We start from the raw sequence: 26,396 nt of genomic DNA, 5'->3' as shown, positions 1-26,396 counted from the left end.
ATAATCAAAACAAAAATTATAAATAAAAATATTTGTGTAACTATTGTAAATAAATAAATAAATAAATAAATGTGGATAGGAAGAATGTCATACTCCTTCCCTTCCATGTCTCAAAACCTCAGGGTCATTTCTTCCAACGTATTCTACAAAGCAAACAGTAAGTGCCATCACCATGCGTCACCACACAACATTATTGCAATGTAATTGACTATACCCCTATGCTGTACTTTTCATCTCCATGGCTTATTTATTCTATAACTGGAAGTCTGTACTTCATAATCTCCTCTATATATTTCACCCATCCCCCACCTATATAGTTAACTTTTTGAAAAATCAAATTTCTATACTGTAATGATTCTTTTTATTTCTACTTTTGCAAGTTGGCCATTTCCTTCATGAACTCATTAATATTTTGCCAAATGAAGTCAGTAATAATTGAGACTAGCCAAATCTCTCCATCTTTCCAGTCATCTTTTTTTATTAACTGCAAACTTATTGGGCAAATAATTTGCTTTTCAAGTAGCAGGTAACAATTTTACTGACTGAATGTTTTCACACAGGGTAATACTTGGGGTGGTGCTGGGGAAAGATAGAGCAGAAGACATCCCAATTTCCAGTAATGCAGAGAGCCCTCTATTCCAAAGACACATAAAGCCATAATCATATGCCTGTACTGTAAATTTGCTCAATATATCTCTAACATTATCTAATAACAAAGGATATATTTTCAAAAATCACAATTATGTATTTACCAAATGAGAGTGACTCAGTGGTATTCCCATCATACGAGAGAAATTGAAGCCCACTAAAAGAGCATTTCCTTGGTAATTAAATTTTCTGTCCTTGAAAGGCTTTATATATGATTTAAGTCCACTCTTACAGGTTACCCTACCTCTATAGAGTAGAAGCTTTCAAAACCAAAAGAGCCCAGAGGATATATGTGATATGTGTGGAGGAAATATTCCTCCATGCCTTTGACTCTGAGCTGACTATTTCTATGGACCAAGGAGGTGCTGTGGAAAAAAGAAGGATCATAATGTTCTAAGGATGGCTAATGGCAGACAATAAAGGCAGCAGATAAACTTGCTTCCCTTTGGCCCCTGCCTCTCTTCCACTTACTATTTCCAGTCCAGCCACAGTGCCACCTGAACATGCCAGGAAGGCTCTAGCCTTAGACAGTTTGGAAGTGTATTCTCTTTCCACAGATATTCTAGTATCTAACTCCATCGTCTGCAAGTCTGTTTGAACACCAGCTTCTCAAAGGGAACACAAAACCCAATCCCATCACTTCGGTGCTCCCAATTGCTTATACTACTATCCTTTTTCCTTGGCATTTAACACATAATTTCCACAGTCTTCATGTTTCTTTATTGATTACTTCCACCCTGCCCTATAACATGTGAATTCCACAAGATCAGAGATCTTTGTTAGTGTTCACTGTTGCATCCCGATAATCTAGGACCCAACCTAAAAATCTATAAATACTTACAGTTGAATTAATGAGTTGGAGGAATTTCTTTGATTTAGAGTTGGAGAATCCTCATAGTTTTCCATTGCCTCCAGCAGTTTGCTGTTAACTGCAGAGTTAGACAGGGCCTGCAGTGCTGAGCACATATTCCAATGGGGAGGTTCCAGGGCATGTCATCACCTGACATTCCATACATGTACTATCAGGTAACTTGTACTTGAGCTTGAGAAATAACCAAACCTGCTCAGCCTCGGGATGTTCTGCTTCTCTCACTGTGAGGATACAATCTCCCACATGGCTGAGCTGAGTTCTTGAGATTTCACATCTTTTTTTTTTTTTTTTTGAACAATCAGATTTTATTTTAAATCTGAAAAAAAAAGTTTAATGATTTGCTTTTTCTCATGTGCTTTTAGTATGTTGAGGAGAAGATGCAGATAATGTGTAGTATGACTTTGTTTTGTTTTATGATTTGTTATCTTGAAGTCTTCATGGACAAGAAAGTTAGGCAGATGACATTGAAAAGGGAATAGGAACAAGAGAGTGTCCATTTAAGAAAGAATTCCTCCCTGTTGATTTCAGAAAAGAGTGGACTAAATGCCATTCTCCTCAAATAACACATGATTCATTCCCAGAGGCTATTTAGTTAAAATGAATTTCAGGGTAGATAAGGAAAAGGAAAAATTCTTGAATCACAATTGCAAAAATTTGCTCAGTCAACCTTAATTTATCCAATGCTTTTACTGCATAAATAAAAGAGCATTTTCTTTGAATAATGTCATATAGAGGGAGAATCTTCATAGTAAAACACAAATTTCTCGTAAGGAACAATGCTAAATAGGAAGGGAGGGTAAACAATCCAATGTTAAAATGATGACTTTAGGGCTGAATAAATATCTTCACAGGATAGACAAATACTGCCCTAGCTCATCAGATGAACTTTGCTATACTTCAATGCAGGAGAGACCCTCTGTTAACTCAGTCACCTATTTCTTTAAGATACTGCTAAGTAACGAGAAAGAAAGTTGACTTATTAGCCACATCCTGCAACCACACCTGCTTATCCTGTGACATCCTACCTCAGTTCTGGAGGCATGGTCTTCAAATGTCCATCACCTTCCATAATTCTGGAAAGCCCACCTTGCCACTGTGCATCACCACAGGATGTCTCCCAGTGTCCACCTCTCCAGTAACCACCTACATAGTGTCTGACCAAACCTTCTCCTTTGAAGGCCTCTTTACATTTCCTAAAGCTAACAGACTGGCAGAGCCAAACACCACAATGACAAATGGATCCTCCATTTCATGATACTGCAGAAAATACTCTCTGTCATGGTACTCTGTCATGATAAGAGGCAGCACCTTCACCAAACATCAGGACTTGATCTCTTTGGGATGACACTTAACAGAACAAGATTTATAGCCTGAGCTTATTACCATACAATGTTCAGGATGCCTGAAAATTCTCCTGGGTCTGACCACCACTTGTTCTTGGGGATGTGCAAAAAAGATAATGCTTCTTCGAATGTATGTTCTTTCCTTCTCAGTTATCCCCTTGTTCATTATTCCTTTTCTCTGGGATCTCATTCTCAAATAAAATGGAGCATGAGACTGTCTTAACTTAGCTATTCCAGAAAATTGTGCCTGGTGCTAAAGTCTCGACTTTTCAAGGATTCTTAGGAAATGGTCTCAGAACTCTTCATCCTGGAGATGAAGGCAGGAGAATTCATCCATAGCCTCTGGTTAATCCCCTTCACTACCATTTGTCCAAGCTGGTTCTGTGTGCAATAACTCCATCATACTTCCAGACCAAGCACACAAGCTTGCACTGTGTTCTACAAACACCCTGCACTGTAGTATCATGGAATCCTTGAATCAGGAAGGAGGAGGGGGAATCCTGCAAAAAGCCCATCCAAACCTACATGAATAGAGCCATATAACAGTTTGTGGATAAGAGATAAAGTAGATAAAATTTATAGGGATGCTTGAGAGGTGTTAGAAGAGTTAAAACAGTAAAAGCAAGATGAAAGAATATGAGTATCCTATGATCCTGAGGGTACATTAGTATAAAAGTCAGAGGCATATGGGGAGATACTATTGCAATCAGAAATCATGTGGCTTTCCAGCAAATTCATTGGTTAATCCATGACAGACAGTGAAGGAATTGAGCTTCTCTAAATAGTAGAAAAAGCCTTTATCCCCAGCTATTCAGTACATGAACAAAGAAAGGGAGAGGGTAAAAGACAAATTTCAGGAGCTAAAAAGGAAAAGATATTGCTGGGGGAAAGGAGACACAAGTCAGGCAGATGCATCATATCAAAGTCTAGAGAATATCAAATGACAGCCCTTTTTTTGCACTCAGGGATGTGGGTCCAGGAAAGGCATAAGAAGCAGTAACCTATCCATTCGTCCGTTGAAGGACATCTTGGTTCTTTCCATAGTTTGGCGACCGTGGCCATTGCTGCTATAAACATTGGGGTACAGATGGCCTTTCTTTTGACGACATCTGTATTTTTGGGGTAAATACCCAGGAGTGCAATTGCAGGGTCATAGGGAAGTTCTATTTTTAATTTCTTTTTTTTTGAATTATTAATTTTTTATTTTTTATAAACATATATTTTTATCCCCAGGGGTCTTAAGGAACCTCCTCGCTGCTCTCAAAAGAGGCTGCACCAACTTGCATTCCCACCAACAGTGGAAGAGGGTTCCCCTTTCTCCACATCCCCTCCAACACATGTTGTTTCCTGTCTTGTTAATTTTGGCCATTTTAACTGGTGTAAGGTGATATCTCAATGTGGTTTTAATTTGAATCTCCCTGAGGGCTAGTGATGATGAACATCTTTTCATGTGTCTGATAGCCATTTGTATGTCTTCATTGGAGAGGTCTCTGTTCATATCTTCTGCCCATTTTTTGATATGATTGCCAGTTTTGTGTGTGTTGAGTTTGAGGAGTTCATTATAGATCCTGGATATCAACCTTTTGTCTGTACTGTCATTTGCAAATATCTTCTCCCATTCCGTGGGATGCCTCTTTGTTTCATTGACTGTTTCCTTTGCTGTGCGGAAGCTTTTGATTTTGATGAAGTCCCAAAAGTTTATTTTTATTTTTGTTTCCTTTGCTTTGGAGACATATCTTTTTTTTAATTAAATTTATTTATTTTCAGCATAACAGTATTCATTATTTTTGCACCACACCCAGTGCTCCATGCAATCTGTGCCCTCTATAATACCCACCACCTGGTACCCCAACCTCCCACCCCCCCACCACTTCATTCCCCTCAGATTGTTTTTCAGAGTCCATAGTCTCTCATGGTTCACCTCCCCTTCCAATTTTCCCCAAATCCCTTCTCCTCTCCAACTCCCCAGGTCCTCCATGATATTTGTTATGCATATCTTGAAAGAAGTTGCTGTGTCTTATATCGAAGAGATTACTGCCTATGTTCTTCTCTAGGATTCTGATGGATTCCTCTCTCACATTGAGGTCTTTTATCCATTTTGAGTTTATCTTTGTGTATGGTGTAAGAGAATGGTCGAGTTTCATTCTTCTACATATAGCTGTCCAGTTTTCCCAGCACCATTTATTGAAGAGACTGTCTTTTTATCACTGTATATTTTTTCCTGTTTTGTCGAAGATTAATTGACCATAGAGTTGAGGGTCCATATCTGGGGACGAATGGATAAGGAAAATGTGGTTCATATACACTGTGGAGTATTATGTTTCCATCAGAAAGGATGAATACCCAACTTTTGTAGCAACATGGATGGGAGTGGAAGAGATCATGCTCAGTGAAATAAGTCAAGCAGAGAGAGTCAATTATCATATGGTTTCACTTATTTGTGGAGCATAACAAATAGCATAGTGGACAAGAGGTGTTAGAGAGGAGAAGGGAGTTGGGGTAGATTGGAAGGGGAGGTGAATCATGAGAGACTATGGACTCTGAAAATCAATCTGAGGGGTTTGAAGTGGCAGGAGGGGGTGCGAGGTTGTGGTACCAGATGGTGGGTACTATAGAGGGTACGGATTGCATGGAGCACTGGGTGTGGTGAAAAAATAATGAATACTGTTATGCTGAAAATAAATAAATTAATAAAAAAAAATTTTAAAAAGCAGTAACCTATTACCATGGGCAACCAAGGAATAGGAAGCAGTCTCCCCTAGGTCTCAGAATGCCACCAGATCAGCAGCAAGGTGTGCTTGCAACTCCCTCTGCAGAGTCCTTAGAGATGGGGTCTGGGTGAGGAGAGGCTTAAGAGACAGTTAAATTGATGCAAGACGCCTGGAATCTAGGCATGGTAGTGGCAGTGGCCCCAGTCCAAAGGGAAGTGACCACTTCAGCTCAAGCAGACAGGGACACAGATGGGTGGGGGCAATGGGAGAAACATCCATATCTCACTGAGTGCTTACTTATTATCCTATCTGATGCCATGAGAGCATTTTTCCACTGTATATTTTTCTATATTTCCACTGTATACAAAATATAAATTTTGTATATTTTGTATATTTTCACTGTATATTTTGGAAATGCCAAGAGGGCATTTCCCTTAGAAGAAACTTCTTTGTAGTTGTCAAAGTATCTTCCAGGTTTCTTATAACAAATGTCATTCATTCACCCACCCATTCTATAACTGTCAATCCCCACGAGTATCTACTCCACACTAACCACCATGTAAGGATTGAAGTATAGAATAATGGCCAAGGGTGCACAGTGGTGGAGCTTCTGGTGATGGCTAGCTAGGTTAAACCTCAAGTTCAGAGGAGGTAACATTCCCATGGGGCCAACAGATACCTCACAAATATTTAGGTGAGCCAAGTAAGGAGGGAGGGGCCCCCCAAACATGGGTCTTAATGATTTTTCAAAGACCACAGCTTATTACAGGTTTTATGTTGAGAATAGGCCTGCATTAGTGACCTCAGTTTTATTTTTTCTTGAGCAGAGTGATCTTTGATGTTAAGGATCAAGGAATCCTATATCTCTTGTCCCTGTGCTCCTCCAGGAAGGGACTCCCATTACAAGCAGAGTCCTTAGGATCTGGTGTTAGGTTACTTAGGTTAATTGAACAAGTAGATGAGCTCACAGGGCTGCATTGCTCTGAGGCTGCTGAACCTGATTACTTTCTCCAGCATTTTCCCTGATCAGGATCCTCATGTCCTATCTGCTATTGGCTCTGAAGCTTTTCTTGGAGTCAAGACTTTTTTTTTAATTAATTTATTTATTTTCAGCATAACAGTATTCATTATTTTTTCACCACACCCAGTGCTCCATGTAATCCATGCCCTCTATAATACCCACCACCTGGTACCCCAACCTCCCACCCCCCCGCCACTTCAAACCCTTCAGATTGTTTTTCATAGTCCATGGTCTCTCATGGTCCACCTCCCCTTCCAATATCCCCCAACTCCCTTCTCCTCTCTAACTCCCCATGTCTTCCATGCTATTTGTTATGCTCCACAAATAAGTGAAACCATATGATAATTGGCTCTCTCTGCTTGACTTATTTCACTCAGCATAATCTCTTCCAGTTCCATCCATGTTGCTACAAAAGTTGGGTATTCAACCGTCCATGTTGCTACAAAAGTTGGGTATTCATCCTTTCTGATGGAGGCATAATACTCTATAGTGTATATGGACCACATTTTCCTTATCCATTCATCCGTTGAAGGGCATCTTGGTTCTTTCCATAGTTTGGCGACCGTGGCCATTGCTGCTATAAACATTGGGGTACAGATGGCCTTCTTTTCATGACATCTGTATCTTTGGGGTAAATACCCAGTAGTGCAGTGGCAGGGTCATAGGGAAGTTCTATTTTTAATTTCTTGAGGAATCTCCACACTGTTCTCCAAAGAGGCTGCACCAACCTGCATTCCCACCAACAGTGCAAGAGGGTTCCCCTTTCTCCACATCCTCTCCAACACATATTGTTTCCTGTCTTGTTAATTTTGGCCATTCTAACTGGAGTCAAGACTTTTATGACCAAAGAGGCATTTTAGCATTTTCTCTCTCTTTCCAGGCCAAGGTACACTAAGTGATGGATAAACAGAATCACTTTTTTCCATCTGGGGAAATTCATACCACTATGCCCTTGGTCTCCCAGAATAACCACAAAGATCTTCTTTATTTCCATCTATCTCCACCTCATGTATTAAGCACCCCAACAAGCCTGATCTGTGCCAAGAGTTAGGGCCTTCCAGAAAAGAGGAGTGTTTCTAGTTCTAGCAGCCCTAAAACTTCCTTCTCTCTCATTTCAGGCCACACTACCCTCATGTCAACACTACACCTGGGTTCAAAGGATGCTCAGTCAGGGTTAGGTCAAGGTGACATCACTGTCAGATAGTAAATGCCAAAAAAAAAAAAAAAAAAAAAAAAAAGTAAAGTAGGTGGTTTCATCACAAAAGCTGAACCAACGTGTAAATCAAGGGGTTGGGGTGAGTCATATTTAACAGGCAAATAATGAAGAAATAGCAGTTCCAAAAAGATTCCATTTCCTTGAGACAAGTCTCAATCCTTATATAAAAGGCCAATTGGTTGGGGGCACCACACCAGATTCAGCTGACCACATAGCCTGCACCTGTATGCATAACAGTTGAGTCTCTTTCTTTGAAACTCTTTACTATTCACTCAGGGTATCTTATTTTTATTGGAACTTCCCTGGTCTTCTTGGTATCTTTTCCCCATTGTTGGAGTTTAATCATCAGAGTTATAGTCTCTAGAAATATCTTTGTTTTAAAAATAATCATAGTTTGGGCTTAAAGGGACTTGTTCCACCAGTTCCTGCTGTGTTAGTGAGAGAGGGCTGGGTTGTGCAAGAACCCAAAGCCAGCAAGATAGAGATGAAACCTTAGGTTCACTGCACTTTTAGTGATGTTATCATTCTTTTTTTTTTAAATCTTATTTTATTTATTTGACAGACAGAGATCAAAAGTAGGCAGAGAGGCAGACAAAGAGAAAGGGGGGGAGCAGGCTCCCTGCTGAGCAGAGAGTCCCATGTGGGGCTCGATCCCAGGACCCTGGGATCACGACCTGGGCAGAAGGCAGAGGCTTTAATCCACTGAGCCACCCACGCACCCTAATGCTATCATTCTTAATTCATAATTTCAATACAGAGAATTTTATTCTTCCAACAAATCATTTTGTGAGAATTTACTATGTTGGGCAGCTCACTTACTACAAAAACATTTAGACAATAGGGAACACACTTCATGAAACTATAATTTATTCAGGAAAAAAAGAAGACATGGTCATGAAGAGCTAAAATTGGCACTCAAAGACATCAGCAGAAGGTGAGAAAGGTGAGTGAAGTACTGTGGCAGTTTGGGAGACAGATGATTTCTGGAAGAAATCTCTAGAAAAACTTCCCACCAGTATCATATGAGGCCATCTTTGATCCATGGTGGCTGAGCAGTATTTGAACAAGCAGGAATGAGAAAAGCTTTGGAGGCCAGGGAAGGTGGGAGCAAAGCCAGGGGCAAGATGGTGTAGGTTCTAGAGAAGTCAGTAGTTATCTTACAGATGACAAGACATTCTATTTGTTGGAAATGTGTGGGTGGGCTGAAGTTACAGGGTTGTTGCTGTTATTAATTTTACTTCTATTTTTTTAAATATTTTATTTATTTATTTGACAGATATCACAAGCAGGCAGAGAGGCAGGCAGAGAGAGAGGGAGAAGCAGGCTCCCCACTGAGCAGAAAGCCTGATGTAGGGCTCTATCCCAGGACCCCGGGATCATGACCTGAGCTGAAGGCAGAGGCTTAACCCTCTGAGCCACCCAGGCACCCCTAATTTTTCTTTTAAACAATATCACATTTCTATATGCTCCAATCTTGAGATTTTACATTCTTGCCAGGAGCCTGCTATTCTGTTCTGTTGTTAATTGGGTTTTAAGATGTGCCAGGAAGATACAGTCTCTACTCAAGTGGGACAAACCAAATCACCTTTACATTCCTCCTTCTCAAAAGCTCAAAAATCACTGATGTGTCCATTGTGGTAGAAAGGGAGGAAGGAAAACATTTGTTTCCTAAGAGAACTGAAGTGGCATTGAACATGGCTTCTACTCTAGCTAGCTCCTGTTTAAGTCTTCTGTTCTGTCTGTTGGTCCAGCCTCATGTGAAGTATGAGTTCCCATCAGCAGAAGCAACCCTGCACACCTCCTCCATAGCTTCAGCAGCAGCAGGTGAAACAGTTTTGCCAACCTCCACTGCAGGAACCAGGTGTCCCCAAAAGCAAGGAACCATGCCACCCCAAAGTTCCTGAGCCCTGTAACCCCAAGTTTCCTGACCCATGTCCCTCAACAGTCACTGCAGCACCAGCACAAGCAGAAGACCAAGTGGAAGTAATGGGGTTCATAGCCAAGCAAGCCCTTGGAGAGCCAATAGCCAGATGCTGAACCTCCTCCTCTGCTTTTGCAGCTAGCATTATGTCACCCTGAGTCATAATCCCTTCTCACTTGCACCTAAAAACATGTGCTATGAAGTTTTTCTTCCCAACACTCTAAGCCCCTGAGCCTCTGATTTAGGCTGTACCTGATAAGGTCTTGGTGCCTTAGAGCCTCAGTTCCAACTGTTCAGGATTCATCTGAAAAAGTACATGGAGGTGATAACAAGAGGATCAGCTCTGTTCTTCCCCCATTAAATGCATTTTCAATTTCATTCCTAATTATGTACAGTGGTCTGACCCAATGCCTTCCTTTCCTTTGTGAAGTAGGACCTATATACAGGTTAGTAGGACCTATATACAGGCCTCACTCAGAGGCATTTGGTCCTGATTGTTTGTGGAGGAGGGTGTGGTTTGCCCCATGGATCCTTCTTGGGTGGGCAATTGGAGGTTGTGCAGTGCCACCAATAATTTGATGCTTTGGACCTCTAGGATTGGAGCAGGGCTCCTCTTCATCTCAGTGAGTCACATTAGGATCTTGTTTAGTACCTGTCCAAGCTGACTCTGATTTTCTGCCCCCAAATCTAGCTTCCAGATTGCTGACTTATCCAGCTAATTCCCGATCATTTCAAAGGATGTTGTTTCTATATATATTACTATGCCTCTCATTTCCTGATAACCATAATTCAAATTCTCAAATATATCCAAAGACTTGGAGCCTCCACTTGGTTATCTCAACCAATCCTCTTTCATTCACTGAGTGCCCACTCTGTTCCAGAAAGATGATGGAGATTCATGGTGCTTTCTTTGGGCATTTCCAGTTTTCTAGAGAGGTGTACTTCATTTCCTGCTTCACTAGTCACACAAACAAATTGACATACTCATGCATGGTAGTGAGAAAGTCTCCCAGAGTAACACAAGAGCTCATCCTCTATATCTCCCAAGTGGAAGCTGTTCACATCACACATGATATGATAGGAGTCATGAAGAGTGAGGACTATGAAGCCCAACATCCCATCTTCTTAGAGTATAGAAATGTCAACTGTATATTTTTATATATGTGTATATATTCATTTTTTAAAAGTATGTTTCTTTTTTATGTTATTGAAAGAAAAAGCAAATTTTCCTGCAGCAATATGAAAAGAGACACATTTTCCTAAGAAATAATAAACAAACCATGAGCATTTGGTAGAACTCAAGCAGTTTTGCTATTTTTGATCATAATGTTTTTACCTGATTACATCTTTAAGATTATAGCATCTATTTGAAAATATTCACCCTAAAAGTCTTATGATCCTAAAAGTCTTCTTGTTTAATTGGTAGATAAACTCTACTGTCATATTCAAGTAAATACTGCTTCCTAGTACCAGAAACAACTAACCAAACAAACAGAAAAATGTGTTTATATCATGCTATGTTTATTTGTCATCATAGACTAACTGCTATAACAAACATCCTCCCTCCCACAGTTGTTGCGTCTCAGCCCAGTAGAAGTTATTTCTTACATATGTCCAAATTCAGTATGGGTTGGCCAAGTCTTTGCTCCATTTAGTCATAAAGGGAGCCAGGTTCCTCCCACACGTGGCCTCATCATCATTGAGTGCCTTGCCCTTCTCTAAATTCAGGTACAAGAGCATGGAAATCACCTTGTATGGGGAGGACACCTGGAACCAGTGATGATGTACATCCATTCCGTGCATAAGAAGGACTTAGGTGGGGCTTGGTCACATTGTCCTGTATATCCCACAAAGAGATATACTACAAAAAATGGGTAGTATATCCGTGTGCAGAGGAAAATGGCTCTGGTAGACCCTTCAAGCTCTGCCACAGGCTATGCTTCTGATCCTCAAAATATCCATTTAATCCTTGTGTCTCATAAGCAGAACTTAACCCCCCAACGAGGGGGGAAAATAAACATAATCTAGAGTCAAAATCTCAAGTTTCTGGGTGATATGAAATTCTCTCTACCATGTCTTCTTAGGGCTCTTACTGATTCAGTAAACTATGAGATAAACAGATGAACCATTTCTTCCTGTTATCCATCATCCAATGGTGACATCGGTACATGAAAGCTAAAGAGAAATTGCCATATGCAAGAAGAAATAGTGGGAGACAAATGATATCAGTAGGCCCTAGTATTCTGACATTCAGCTGTGCAGGCACTGTGAAGCCATTCGCTCCCAGACTCCAACATCCAGAAGTGACTGAAGACCTATGATAAGGTCTTGATTCTGCTCTTTGGAAGGTACTCCTTTTTTCTTCATGGACCATCATTCTGCTGTTGGTAGGATTATTCTTTTTACAAGATCAAATACTAAGTGTGTGTTGTGGATAGTGCTCTCCTTGTTTAAGTAAACTTGGTATCTCACTTTCTAACCAAGTGTGATTTTAAGGCTTTTAGAAACATATTTTGTTTTATATAAAATCCAGTCTGTGGCTACTTTGAAGATATGATTCCTCAAAAACTTCATAGACTGCTAATCTATTTGCTTCCAATAAATTCTATTAGGAGTAACTATATCCAAAATTTTTTTCCCAGAAAACATTCCTTTTGAAGATTGATTGGTTGATTGATTTTTAGAAAGAGAGAGAGAGTGGGGAGAAAGGCAGAGGGCGAGAAAGAGAGAGAATCTCAAGCAGAGTTCCAACTGAGTGGGGAGCCCTATGTGGGGTTTGATCTTACAACCTTGACATCATGACCTGAGCTGAAATCAAGAGTTGGATGCTCGACCAACTGAGCCACCAAGGCATACACTTTTCCAGAAAACATTCTTATGCTTATCTTATTTATTCTTATGCTTTTATTATTTTAAAGATTTTTATTTATGTATTTGAGAGAGAGAGAGAACATGAGAGGAGAGAGGTCAGCTGGAGAAGCAGACTCCCTGCTGAGCAGGGAGCCTGACACGGGACTTGATCCCAGGACTCAAGGATCATGACCTGAGCCGAATGCAGTCACCTAACCAACTGAGCCACCCAGGCGCCCCCTCTTATTCTTTTCTTAATGTTTATCAACTGTAGCTTCTCTGACACTATTTGGAAAAATAAACTGAAGTGGTAGCATATTAAACCTTAATCTAATCTTGGATGCAAACCTGAATATTAATCCTCTCAAAACCACTCTTAATTTTATCTTTTTCTATTAAGTATCTAAAAGTAACTGACTTTTCCAACTTTCCAGATTCCTGATTTCCCCCCATTCCCTTGTATTCCTGTTTGAGAAAAGAAAATAAACTCAATTTTTCTTTTTTTAAATGACTTTATTGAAATATAACTCACATCAATGAAATTTACCCTTTTCTAAAAAAATATGTTTTTTAGAAAAAAATATGTTTCAAGACTGACAGTCACCAACTTACAATGTGACAAGTTTTTTATTTTACAGTGGTGCAAAAGCCATAATGTATTCAGTAGAAACCATCCCTCAAATCTTGAATTTAGATCTTTTTCTGGGCTAGAGAAATGCAGTACCTACTCTCTTGTGATGTTGGTCAATAGCAGTCGGAGTTTGTAGTCAGCCATGTAATCACAAGAGTCAACACCAACACACTGACAACATGCTGCATGCATATGACCATTCTGTTTTTCATTTGTACAGTGTTCAATAAATTACAATATCTACAACAATTTACTATAAAATAGTCTTTGTGTTAGATGATTTGTCCAACTGTAGACTCATATAAATGTTTTACACATGTTTAAGGTAGGCTGGTCTAAGCTATGATGTTCAGTAGGTTAGGTATATTAAATGCATTTTCAACTTATAGCATTTTCAGTTTATGAAAGGTTTATTAGAATACAACCCCATCATAAGGAAGGCTTGTAGTTATTTCTTTTTTGTTTTGTTTTTAAGATTTATTTATTTATCCTAGAGAGAGAGAGCACCCATGTGAGAGGGAGGAAGGGCAGAGGGAGAGAAACAGAAGCTCCAGCCAACTCCCTGCTGAGCATGGAGCCTAACACAGGGCTCAATCCCATGACCTCAAGATCCCCACCTGGGCCAAACTCAAGAGTCAATGCTCAACCAACAGAGCCACCCAGGTGCCTGGAAGGTCTGTACATTTGTACAGTAATCATCAATGTCTAATTTCAAAATACTTGGATTTCTCTATATGGATAAACTGTCACTTTCCCCCAAGCCCTTGGGAAATACTAGCCTACTTTGTGTCTCTATATCTTTGCCTATTCTGGACACTTCCTGTAATGGCATATTTGGACTTCTGTATGAGATTCTTTAACTTATCATAATCTTTTAAAGATTGATCCATGTTGTAGCACGTATTAGTATTTCAAATAATATTATATTGCCAAATAATATTACACCACTTGGACATACCACATTCTTCAGCTGATGTGCATTTGGGTTGTTTCCATTTTTTACCCATTATGAATATTGTTGTTATGAATATGAATGTGCAAATTTAATGTGAATATATGTTTTCAATTTGCTTAGATATATAGCTAGGAGTGGAATTGCTGTGTCATATAGTAACTCTATGCTTCACCTTTGGAGGAACTTCCAAAATGTTTCCAAACCAGCTGCACAATTTTCCATTCCCAATAACAATGTACAAGAGTTCTAACTTCACATCTGCAGTGACACTTCTTATTGTCTTTTAATTATAGCCATCCAAGTGGACATAAAATGGTATTGTGTTATGGTTTTAATTGGTTTGCATTTCTATAGCAAGTAATGATGGAAAACATCTTTTCATGTACTTATTACTTACTATCCATTTGTATAGCATCTTAAGAAAAATATCTATTCAAAGTCTTGGCCCACTTTTAATTATACTATTTTTCATTTTATTGTTGTGTTTTAAGTGTTCTTTATATACTCTGGAAAAAATGATTTACAAATATTTCTTATTCTATGGGTTGTCTTTCACTCTCTCAGTGGTGTCCTTTAAGGCACAAAAATTTCTAAGTTTTCCAAGGTCTTATTTATCTCTTTTTTTCTTTCCTTTTGTCACTTGTGGGTTTGGAGTCATAGCTAAGAAACCATTGCCTAATTTGAAGCAATAAAGATTCAAACTTACATTTTTTAAGAGTTTCATAGTTGTTGGATTTACATTTAGATCTATGGTCCATTTTGAGTTCATTTTTGTGCATAGTATGAGGTACTGTCCAATTTTATTATTTACATATGGATATCCAATGGTCCCAACACTATTTGTTGAAAGACTATACTTTCCCTCATTGTATTCTTCTGTCACTTTTGTCAAAAATAATTAACCATAAATGTAAAGATTTGTTTCTGGACTTTCTCCTTACATAGTATCACATTGTCTTGAGTACTGTAACTTTGTAGTAAGTTTTAAAGCTGGGGGAAGTATGAATCCTCCAATTCACTGTTTCTTTTTCAAGACTGTATTGACTAGTTGGGTCCCTTACATTTCCTTTTGATCTTTAGGACCTGCATTCAATTTCTGCAAAAGTGGTTTCTAAGGGATTTTGATAGGAATTGTGTTGAGTCCATTGATCAAATTTGGGGAGCATTGCCATCTTAACAATATTAAGTCTTCCAAACCATGAACACAGAAAATCTTTTCATTTATTTATATATTTTTTTTTCATTTCTTTCAATAATGTTTATAGTTTTCTGTGTACAAGTATGGCACTTCTTTTATTGATTTTATTCTTAAATGTTTTATTCTTTGTGATGTTATTGTGAAAATAATTGTTCTATTTTCACTTTCACATTATGTGTAGAAATACAAATTGATTTTTTTTACCTCAGTCTTATATCCAACAATCTTGCTGCACTTTCTCATTAGTTCTAACTGTGTGTGTGTGTGTGTGTGTGTGTGTGTGTGTGTGTGTGTGTGAATTTCTTAGGATATTCTACATATGAGACCATACCATCTATGAATAGAAATAGTGTTATATCTTCCTTTCCAACCTAAATGCGTTTTTGGTTAATTGCGTAATTTTCTCCTTGTCTAATTCCCCTAACTAAATCCCCAGTACAATGTTTAGTAGTTCAATAAAATGTCAAGAATGCACATCTTTGTCTTATTCCTGATCTTTGTGGGAATTAATCTCGTCTTTCTCCATTAAGCATGATGTTACCTATGGGTTTTTAACAGATGACTTTTATCAGGTAGAAGATATTTGAAGGTTTTTTTGAGTTTTGTTTTGTTTTGTTTTTAATGATGAAAGGTTGTTGCATTCTGTTGAATGCTTTTTCTGAGTTTATTGAGATAACCATGTGTTTTTTTGTCCTTTATCCTATGAGTATAGTATTTTTGCTATGGTATGTTGGTTGATTCTTTATGTTAAGCTAACTTTGCATTTCTGGGATAAATCCCCTTGCTCATGTTGTATAATCTTTCTCATAAGTTAACGGATTTTATTTGCTCATGTTTTATTAAGAATCTTTCATGTAGGAGTGCCTGGGTGGTTCAGTGGGTTAAAGCCTCTGCCTTCAGCTCAGGTCATGATCTCCAGGTCCTGGGATCAAACCCCGCATGGAACTCTCTGCTCAGTGGGGAGCCTACTTCCTCCTCCCTCTCTCTCTCTGCCTGCCTCTCTGCCTACTTGTGATCTCTGCCTGTCAAATAAATAAAATCTTTGTTTTATCTACTTCATTGGTATTAGTCATGATCTCTCCCTTTTCATTCATAATTTTATTGATTTGGTTCTTCTCTTTTTTTCTTTTGGATTAGTTTGGCCAATGGTTTATCAATCTTTTGATTCTTTCAAAAAACCAACTTCTAATTTCATTGATACATTCTACTGTATCTCTAGTTTTTATCTCATTGATCTCTGCTCTAATCTTGATTATTTCCCTTCTTGTGTGTGGAGTTGGCTTAATTTGTTGCTGAGTCTCAGGTTATTTAAGGTGTAAAGAGAGCTGGTGCATTTGGGATTTTTCAATTTTTTTGAGCAAGGCTTGGATGGTTATGTATTTCCCCCTTAGGACCACCTTTGCCATATCCCATAGATTTTTGGATGGAAGTATCATGTTGATTTTCCTTGGTTTCCATTAAGTGTTCAAGTTTTAATTTGATTTCCTGGTTAATCCAAACATTCTTAAGCAGGGTGGTCTTTGGCTTCCAAGTGTTTGAATTCCTTCCAAACTTTTTCTTGTGGCTGAGTTCTAGTTTCAAAGCACTGTGGTCTGAGAATATTCAGGTAATACTCTCAACCTTTTGGTATCAGTTGACCCCTGATTTGTGACCCAGTATGTGGGCTATTGTGGAGAAAGCTCCAAGTTCCCTTGAGAAGAATGAGTATTCTGTTGTTTTATGGTAGAATATTCTGTATATATCTATGAGGTCCATCTGGTCCAATGTGCCATTCAATGCTCTTGTTTCTTTATTGATTTTCTGTTTCAATGATCTATTACTGAAAGTAGCATGTTAAGATCCCCTACTATTAATGTATTCATATCAATATGACTCTTTATCTTGATTAACAATTGTCTTATGTAGTTGGCTGCTCCCATATTGGTGGCATAAATATTTACAAGTGTTAGATCTTCTTGGTGGCTGACCCTTAAGAATGATGTAGTATCCTTCTGTATCTCTGACTACAGTCTTTAGCTTAAAATCTAATTTATCTGATATGAGAATCACTACTCCAGCTTTCTTTTGAGGCCCTTTGGCATGAAAGATGGTTCTCCATCCCTTCACTTTCAGTCTGGATGTATTATTAGTTTCCAAATGAGTCTCTTGTAGACAACATATGGACAGGTCCTGTGGTTTTATCCAATCTGCAACCCTGTGCCGTTTTATGGGAGTGTTTATGTTGTTCATGTTGAACAACGTAAATCTCCAGTACAATGTATTTATTGGTAAGCTTTTATTGACATCATGTTGCCTGTGAAGTCCTTGTTTCTCTAGATTGTCTGTAAATTTCTCTTCTAGGACACTCTTGGGTTCTTTCTTCTTTTATAGAATCCCTCTTAATATTTCTTATAGTGCCAGCTTGGTGGTCACATACTCTTTTAAACCTTGCTGGTCTTGGAAGCTCTTTATCTCTCCATCCATTTTGAATGTCTACCTTCCTGGATAAAGTATTCCTGGCTGCATGTTCTTCTCATTTAGTGCCCTAAATATGTCTTGTCAGCACTTTCTGGCTTGCCAGGTTTCTGTGGACAGGTCTGACATTATTCTGATGGACCTTCTTCTGTCCATAAGAAATCTCTTCCCTCTAGCTGCTCTCAAAACCTCTTGTCTAAAATCATGACTCATCAGTCTTGCAATCAAGTGCCTTGAAGTCTTTCTAGATTCTTTCATCTTGGATCATCAAAAAGTATTATCAACAGTTATATGCCAAAAAGTTAAGCAACCTAGATGAAATGGATGAATTCCTGGAAACCTATAACCTTCAAAAACTGAATTGGGAAGAAACTGACAACATGAATAGACCAATATCTATTAACGAGATTGAAGCAGTGATCAAAAACCTCCCCCAAAACAAGAGCTCAGGACCTGACAGTTTCCCTGGAGAATTCTACCATTCAAAGAAGAAATAATGCCAATTCTCCTGAAACTGTTTCAAAAAATAGAAACAGAAGGAAAACTTCTAGACTCTTTCTATGAAGCCAGCATTACCCTGATCCCCAAACCAGGCAAAGACCCCACCAAAAAGGAGAATTTCAGGCCAATATCCCTGATGAATATGGACGCCAAGATTATCAAAGATCCTAGCTAATAGGACCCAACAGTACATTAAAAAGGTTATCAACCATGACCAGGTGGATTTATCCCTGGCATGCATGGGTGGTTCAACATTCACTAATCAATCAGTGTGATAGAACAAATCAATAAGAGAAGAGAGAAGAACCACATGGTCCTCTCAATTGATGCAGAAAAGCATTAGACAAGATACAGCATCCATTCCTGTTTAAAAGGATTCAAAGTATAGGGATACAGGGAACATTCCTCAACTTTATAAAATCTATCTATGGAATACCCACAGTGAATATCATACTCAATGGGAAAAAACTGACAGCCTTCCCTTTGAGATCAGGAACATGGCAAGGATGCCCACACTCGCCACTGTTGTTCAACATAGTATTAGACATCCTAGCTACAGCAATCAGAAAACAAAAAGAAATAAAAGGTATTCAAATTGGCAAAGAAGAAGTCAAACTCTATCTCTTCACAGATGACATGATACTATATATGGAAAACCCAAAAGACTCCACCCCCAAACTACTAGAACTCACAGCAATTTGGTCATGTGACAGGATACAAAATCACTGTACAGAAATCAGTTGCTTTCTTATACACTAACAATGAAAATATAGAAAAGGAAATTAGAGATTTATACCATTTACTATAGCCCCAAGATCTGTAAGACACCTGGGAATAAACTTAACCAAAGAAGTAAAAGATCTATATTTGAGGAACTACAGAACACTCATAAAATAAATCGAAGAAGACACAAAAAGATGGAAGACCATTCCATGCACATGGATCAGAAGAATAAACATTGTTAAAATATTTATTAGAGAATCTAATTAGAGAAATCTATACTTTCAATGTCATCCTGATCAAAATTGCACTGGCATTTTTCAAAGAGTTGGAACAAACAATCCTAAAATTTGTAAGGAACCAGAAAAGAACCTGAATCACTAAGGAAAAGTTGAAAAAGAAAAACAAAACTGGGACCATCACATTGCCTGATTTCAAGCTTTACTACAAAGCTGTGATCACCAAGACAGCATGGTACTGGCACAAAAACAGACACATAGACCAGTGGAACAGAGTAGAGAGCCCAGATATGGGCCCACAACTCTATGGTCAAATAATCTTTAACAAAGCAGGAAAAAATACAGTGGAAAAAAGTCTCTTCAGTAAATGGTGTTGGGAAAATTGTACAGCTATGTATAGGAGAATGAAACTCTACCATTTTCTTACACCATACACAAAGATAAATTCAAAATGGATAAAAGACCTCAACATGAGGCTGGAATCTACCAAAATCCTAGAAAAAATAGACAGTAACCTCTTCGACATCAACCACAGCAACTTCCTTCAAGATATGTCTCCAAAGACAAAGGAAACAGAAGTGAAAATGAAGTTTTGGGATTTCATCAAGATAAAAAACTTCTGTGCATCAAAAGCAAAACAAAGGTCTGATATCTAAGATCTATAAAGAACTCCTCAAACTCAACACTCAAAAAAACAGATAATCACATCAAAAAAAAAAAAAATGAGCAGAAGACATGAACAGACACTACTCCAAACAAGACATAAAAATGGCAAACAGACACCTGAGAAAAATACTCATCATCATTAGACATCAGAGAGACTCAAATCAAAACCACATTGAGATAGCATCTTATGCTATTTAGAATGGCCAAAATTAATAAGACAGTAGATAACAAAGTGTTGAGAGGATGTGGAGAAAGAGGACCCCTCTTACACTGTTGATGGGAATTCAAGTTGGTGCAGCCACTTTGGAAAACAATGTGGAGATTCCTTAAGAAATTAAAAATAAAGGTACCTTATGACCCTGCAATTTCACTACTGGGTACTTAGCCCAAAGATACAGATGTAATGAAAAGAAGGACCATCTGTTCCTCAATGTTCATAGAAGCAATAACCACAATCACCAAACTTTGGAAAGAGCCAAGATGCCCTTCAATGGATGAATGGATAAAGAAGATATGGTCCATATATACAATGGAGTATTATGCCTCCATCAGAAAGGATGAATACCTAACTTTTGTATCAACATGGATGGAACTACACCTGTATAGCTCAGTGGGTTGAGGCCTCTGCCTTTGGCTCAGGTCATGATCCCAGGGTCCTAGGATCAAGCCCCACATTGGGGTCTCTGCTCAGCAGGGAGCTTGCTTCCTCCTCTCTCTCTGCCTGCTTCTCTGCCTACTTGTGATCTCTGTCTGTCGTATAAATAAATAAAATCTTAAAAAAAAAACATAGATGGAACTGGAGGAGATTATGCAGTGTGAAATAAGTCAAGTGGAGAGAGTTAATTATCGTATTGTTTCAGTTACTTGTGGAGCATAAGGAATAACATGGAGGACATCAAGAGAAGGAAAGGAAAAGTGAATTGGGGGAAATCAGAGGGGTAGGGGAACCATGAGAGACTGTGGACTCTGAGAAACAAACTGTGGGTTTAGAGGGGAAGGGAGGTCGGGGGATGGGTGAGCCTGGTGGTGGGTATTAAGGAGGATACATATCACATGGAGCACTGGGTGTTGTTCGTAAACAATGAATCTTGGATCACTGAAAACATTAAATAAAATTTTAAAAACTAATTATGTATTGTACAGTGGCTAACTAAATAAAATTGTATAACAATAAATAAATAAATCTGAAATGTATTTGCTTTTGAGCAGATACTTATGCAGACAGGGTGAAGGCTTCATTTCTGTTGGCACAACTGAGTGTCTATAGAGGTGGTTACTGCAATCTAGCAAGAGAAAGGGCATTTGCATTGTGAGTGCTTCCATGAGACTATATACTTTTGACATAGGAAGGAGAAACCAAGACCTGTGTCTTGGGAAATCTGAAAAAAAAAAAAAAAGAAAAAAAACCCTTCCATCTACATTAACAGGAGGAACTTTCCTGCACTGTGAGCAAGTCAAAGCCCATCTAATGAGATGAGCCTGCATTACTTCAATTCCAAGAGTGTTCATTGATCTCAAAATATGATTATTATGAAATTACCAAGCTCTTCCTCTCTTCCTTTTTAACATCTGATCACCAATTTGTCTTTCATTGGCAAAATTGCTTTCATCATAACATTTACCACAGAAAATTCCATTCTTCTTTAAAAGAAAAAAATGTTGGCTGGTTAAAAAAGAATCTCAGAAGAACATGTTATTCTCCTTTTTTTTTTAATTATTATCATTATATTCAAAATAGCACATTGTTTCATATTTTTTTTATGAACTGTGTATCCTCTTTCTTTTTTTTATTATGTTAGTCACTATACATCATTTGTTTTTCATGTAGTGTTCCATGATTCCTTGTTTGCGTGTAACACCTAGTGCTCCATGCAATCCGTGCCTTCCTTAATACCCATCACTGACCTAAACCATCACCACCACCCTCACCACCCAGAAAAACCCTCAGTTTGTTTGCTAGTGTCCATAGTCTCTCATGGTTCATCTTCCAATTCATAATATTCTTATCAGTTCCTTAAAAACCTTTTTTCAACATTCTGTCCCTTGAAGATCCCATTAGGGATCTAAATAAGCTTCCTTGGGAAAGGGCCCAACTACTACTCCAAGAGAATTGCTGAGCCCCAGATTATGGCCTCAAAGGGCTTGTGATTTAATGTACAAGGCTGAAATTCCACGGAATACTGTGTCTTAAATTTCATAGAGTAGAAGAGATTCCTTTTGTCTCACTCAATTTACATCCCAAATCCTCTCCTTTTAACTTCTTATTCTTTTTCTCATGTGAACTTTAACAAAATATACTATAAAATAAGCCAAAATAATATATAACACTCTCTATTTAGCAACTTCCATATATTAGATAAGGATAATTTATAATTATTAATTATTAATCATTTATAATAGTCATTAATTATTTATAATAGTCTTTTTCTTCCACCAGAATGATTTTAAATAAATAACATCAGCATGCCTCAAATAGAAATGATCCTGGGAAATCATATTCACCTGTTTTTTTAGAGCAGATGGTGATTGAGTATTCATGTAATGTTATTTTTTTTTAATTTTTAAAAATTTTTAACATATACTGTATTATTAGCTCCAGAGGTACAGGTCTGTGAATCGCTAGGTTTACACACTTCACAGCACTCACCATAGCACATACCCTCCCCAATGTCCATAACCATGTAATGTTATTTTTGAGGTACCTGGCCCACCCTAGGTATCTCTCCAAATCATACTTACAGCCCATTCTTCCTCAGGCTGCTTCCTCTTCAGTCTCAGTGCCCAGGATTGCATCTGTTTCACAGACTAGTTTTAAAGGGCAAAGGTTGGGCCTGGCCACACACAGGTGGCCAATGAAACTGTAACACACAGAAAAAGTTGCACAGTCATGCTAGGTGACCAATTGAATTACAATTTACCCTAGTAGACATTTGAACCAGCCTATTACCTTGGTCAGGATGCAAAAATCACAAGGAGAACCTAGAGTGCCAGCCCTGGGTCGGGGCTTGACAACATGAAGGCAGAAGGTCTTGGGGTTCTGGCAAATCCAAAATATAGCCACAATGGTGTAAGCTTTGCTGAAACTACACTTCCAAATTTAGAGTATTATCTGTGTTCCATTCAGAGGAATGTGGCATGTGAAAATATGGTGCTGGTAGTCAATCTTGGGGGGTGTTCATATGTCTCTAACAAAGTTGAAGGAAAATTTTTTCAGTGTCACTGAATCTCACTTTGTACATACCTCATGCCCTGGATGTCCTGACTCCAGGAATAAAATAAGTTCCAAAATGCACAAAACCTACAAAAACTGTAAAATGATATTTTATGTTCACACACAGACACATACATGCCTGAGTGTGGATTTATAAGGGAAACAGGTATAGCAGAATGAAGAGGTCTAATGCCTGCCAGACTGGGTGTATGTTTACTCTTTCCAAACTTAGACTATAAGTCCATCAAAGCAAGGAATTTCATGTTTAATATTGTCTATTATTGAATATCTTCTCTTTATATACCCCACAAGTCAAATACAGAGACACTGTACCACCACCTCTAAATGTACTCTCCAGAGGGCAGAGCTGAGAACTTGTTCATCTCTAACGGATATATCCATGTGACCTAGAATACAATTTGAAAACTAAGACACTGAATAAAGGTTTAGTGAATTAATTCATGAATGATGTAATATATTTTTCTCCCCTCGTACTCAGAAATAACCCTATTAGAATTTACTTGATCAACTGAAAAGACCAAAACTCTTTCCTAGAATGTACTGTTCCAAAAGGAGAAGAAATTCAAGCAAGGCAAAGAAAGAACAATCATTCCCCTTGTTCTTCAGGTGAGCTCAGACAGGGAAGAAACACTGAACCATCTAAGCTCCCACTCAGGAAAACAGGTACCTGACACCATCCCATGCCAGGAAACAATGTGTTTTATGTAAAATCAGTATTGGTCATGATGGCTAGGAATAAAGCTACCACTCTCAACAGGTAAAGAACAAGAAACTATATACCACAGCATCATAATTGAATACATAATGAGTGGGCCAAAGACTCTTGGACACACCAAGGGAGTTTCCCTAACAGAAAAGGACTCCACATATCCTCATAGCACTCCTAAAAACATAATTTCTTAAATAAAGGCCTGACTTCTATCCAGAATTTGTGAATCAGTTTCTTAAAGCTGAATCACAGTGACATGAACACAGCTCCCAAAAATGGCTGCTGTCCATGACAATGGAGATACCACTGTGTCTTCAAGTTTAGTGCCCCAAACCCTTCAGAGCAAAAGGCTATTGCCAACCTGGTCCCTAAAGATATATGAACATATCCTGGGGCACTAAGTCAGCTGAAGGAGCAGGTGTTATCCAGCGAAGATCCCACAGGTGACTGCTACAATGGCCCAGCCAGTGTTGGTTCCTGAGACCTGAGACCTTCACCAACACCTCCTCTTTGGCTGACATGGAGCTCCTCATGACCAGCTGCCTTGGAAGAGGGGATGCCCACACTGGATTCACAAATGGTAAGCTCAGTAAGCAAGTAGGGGCCAAAAAAGAATTTCTGCATCACAATAACCCCTCCAAGTTGGGCCCAAATACAGAGGTGAGGGGAAACTCTTCCTAGCAGAAAATGAGAAATAGAAGGCAATGGAATCTAGGTGTCGATAAATGTAAATAAATGCTCACAGTATGTTAATAATGATGTGTGAGGTTTAAAATTTATGTATAATTAAATTACATGACAACAATAACTCAAGAACCTGGAGTTAAGTTAGCAAAAGTAAAGCATTCAAGGTTCCCACTGTTTTCTGAGAAAGAGTATAAATACTCATAATTATACTGATTATAAGTCAAGGACATTTGTTATGATTTTTATAGTGCTTTTTAAAAGAATTATTTAAAAATTCTACTAGCCATTGGGAAGGGAGGAATAATAACAGTCAATCTAAAAAGAGGCAAGAGAGGAAATATAAATGGGTATCAGATGTAGAAGAGGAGTTTCACTTCCACTGACACTGTAGAAACCTGGCTTATCCGAGTCAGACCTCAGAGAAGTGAGTCAGACCTCAGAGAAGGAAGTCAGAAGCTATACACTGATTGAGAAGAACTGGCATAAGCTAAGTCTCAAAATGTTAAAGCTTGAATCATTCAGAATGTTATATAACCATTTAGCATAAAGCTAGAAACTTAAAAAATAAAATATACTAGAAAATCCTCAATTGTTTGGAAGTACAGTAATACACTTCTAAATAACCCCTGAGTCAAAGAAAAATCACAGTAGAATTTTTTTTTTTTTAATTTTAGCTGAATAATAGTAAAATTAAAGCATAGCGAGATTTATGAAACACAAATAAGTAGTGACTAAAGAGAAATATATACCTATAAATGATAATTTAGATCAACGAAGCAGGAAAATCAATAATCAAAGTTTGTGTGCAGTGTCAGCAATATCCTAGCATTCTTTGAAGCTAGTAAAGGAGCAGCAAGTTAAACACCAGCAAAGAAGAACAGAGGAAATTAACAAAGACACAAACTGATTGCTTGAAAAGACTTGCTTATCTGATAGACTTCCACGAAAACTAATCAGTAAAAACAGAAGAAAGCACACATTGCTAATGTTGGAAATGAAAAAGAAAACAGATCTTTAAAATGTAGGAAGATATTGTATACCCCATGAGCTGAATCTAGCCTGCTACCTGTTTTTTAAAACTTAAAAAAATATTTTTGTAAGTACAATTCTATTGGAAGACAGCCACACCTACTCATTTGTATATTGTCTAGGGCTGCTTTCCTGTTAAGCAGAGTTGAACAGTTAAAACAGAGACCAGATTGTCCTCAAAACAAAAACATTTACTAGCTGCTCCTTTATAGAAAGTTTGCCAACTCTGTTGTAAGGAATCATATCCAATAAATTTAAAATGTAGATAAAAATCAACATATTCTTAGAAGATCACAATTTACCAAAAGTGATCAAGAAGAAATATAAAATTCTAACAGTTATATAGCTCTAAAGAAATTAAGTCACTAATTAAATTTAAAAAACTGCCAGGATTAAATAACTTCAAAAGAAAATTCTTTCAGACATTTAAGAAATCATATTAATCTTACTTTAATTAATCTGATGAAGAATATCTGTTTAATAAATCCTGTGCAATTGTGAATTGACTAATATTTTCCCTCCAACTTTAAGGATAAGGCAAAGATCTCCAATATCACAACTTCTTCAACATTGACTAGAAATTCTGGTGAGTGCAATAAGCAAAATAGACAGTCAAAGGAACAAACAAAAAGAATTGAAGGATTGAAAAGAAAAAGATGAAAGTTTTGTTATTCACAGAACACCTAATCGTGCACATAGAATATCCAAAATAATTTACAGTGAAGTCAATTAGAATTAATAAGTGAATTCATCATGATATACAAGTAGACAACTATAAAAAATTAATTCTGTAT

At 38.0% G+C, this 26,396-nt stretch overlaps 1 pseudogene; it reads left to right on the top strand.

The window, feature by feature from the left end:
• Window positions 1-9,574: 9,574 nt before the first annotated feature.
• The window catches only part of LOC131810562 (proline-rich protein 9-like), a 69,899-nt pseudogene continuing 53,077 nt past the window's right edge, over window positions 9,575-26,396 (top strand).

Source organism: Mustela lutreola, chromosome 10 (genome assembly GCF_030435805.1).
Source record: "Mustela lutreola isolate mMusLut2 chromosome 10, mMusLut2.pri, whole genome shotgun sequence".
NCBI lineage: Eukaryota > Metazoa > Chordata > Mammalia > Carnivora > Mustelidae > Mustela > Mustela lutreola.
The sequence above is the reverse complement of the archived record's forward strand: the minus strand, read 5'-3'. Positions and strand labels throughout refer to the sequence as shown.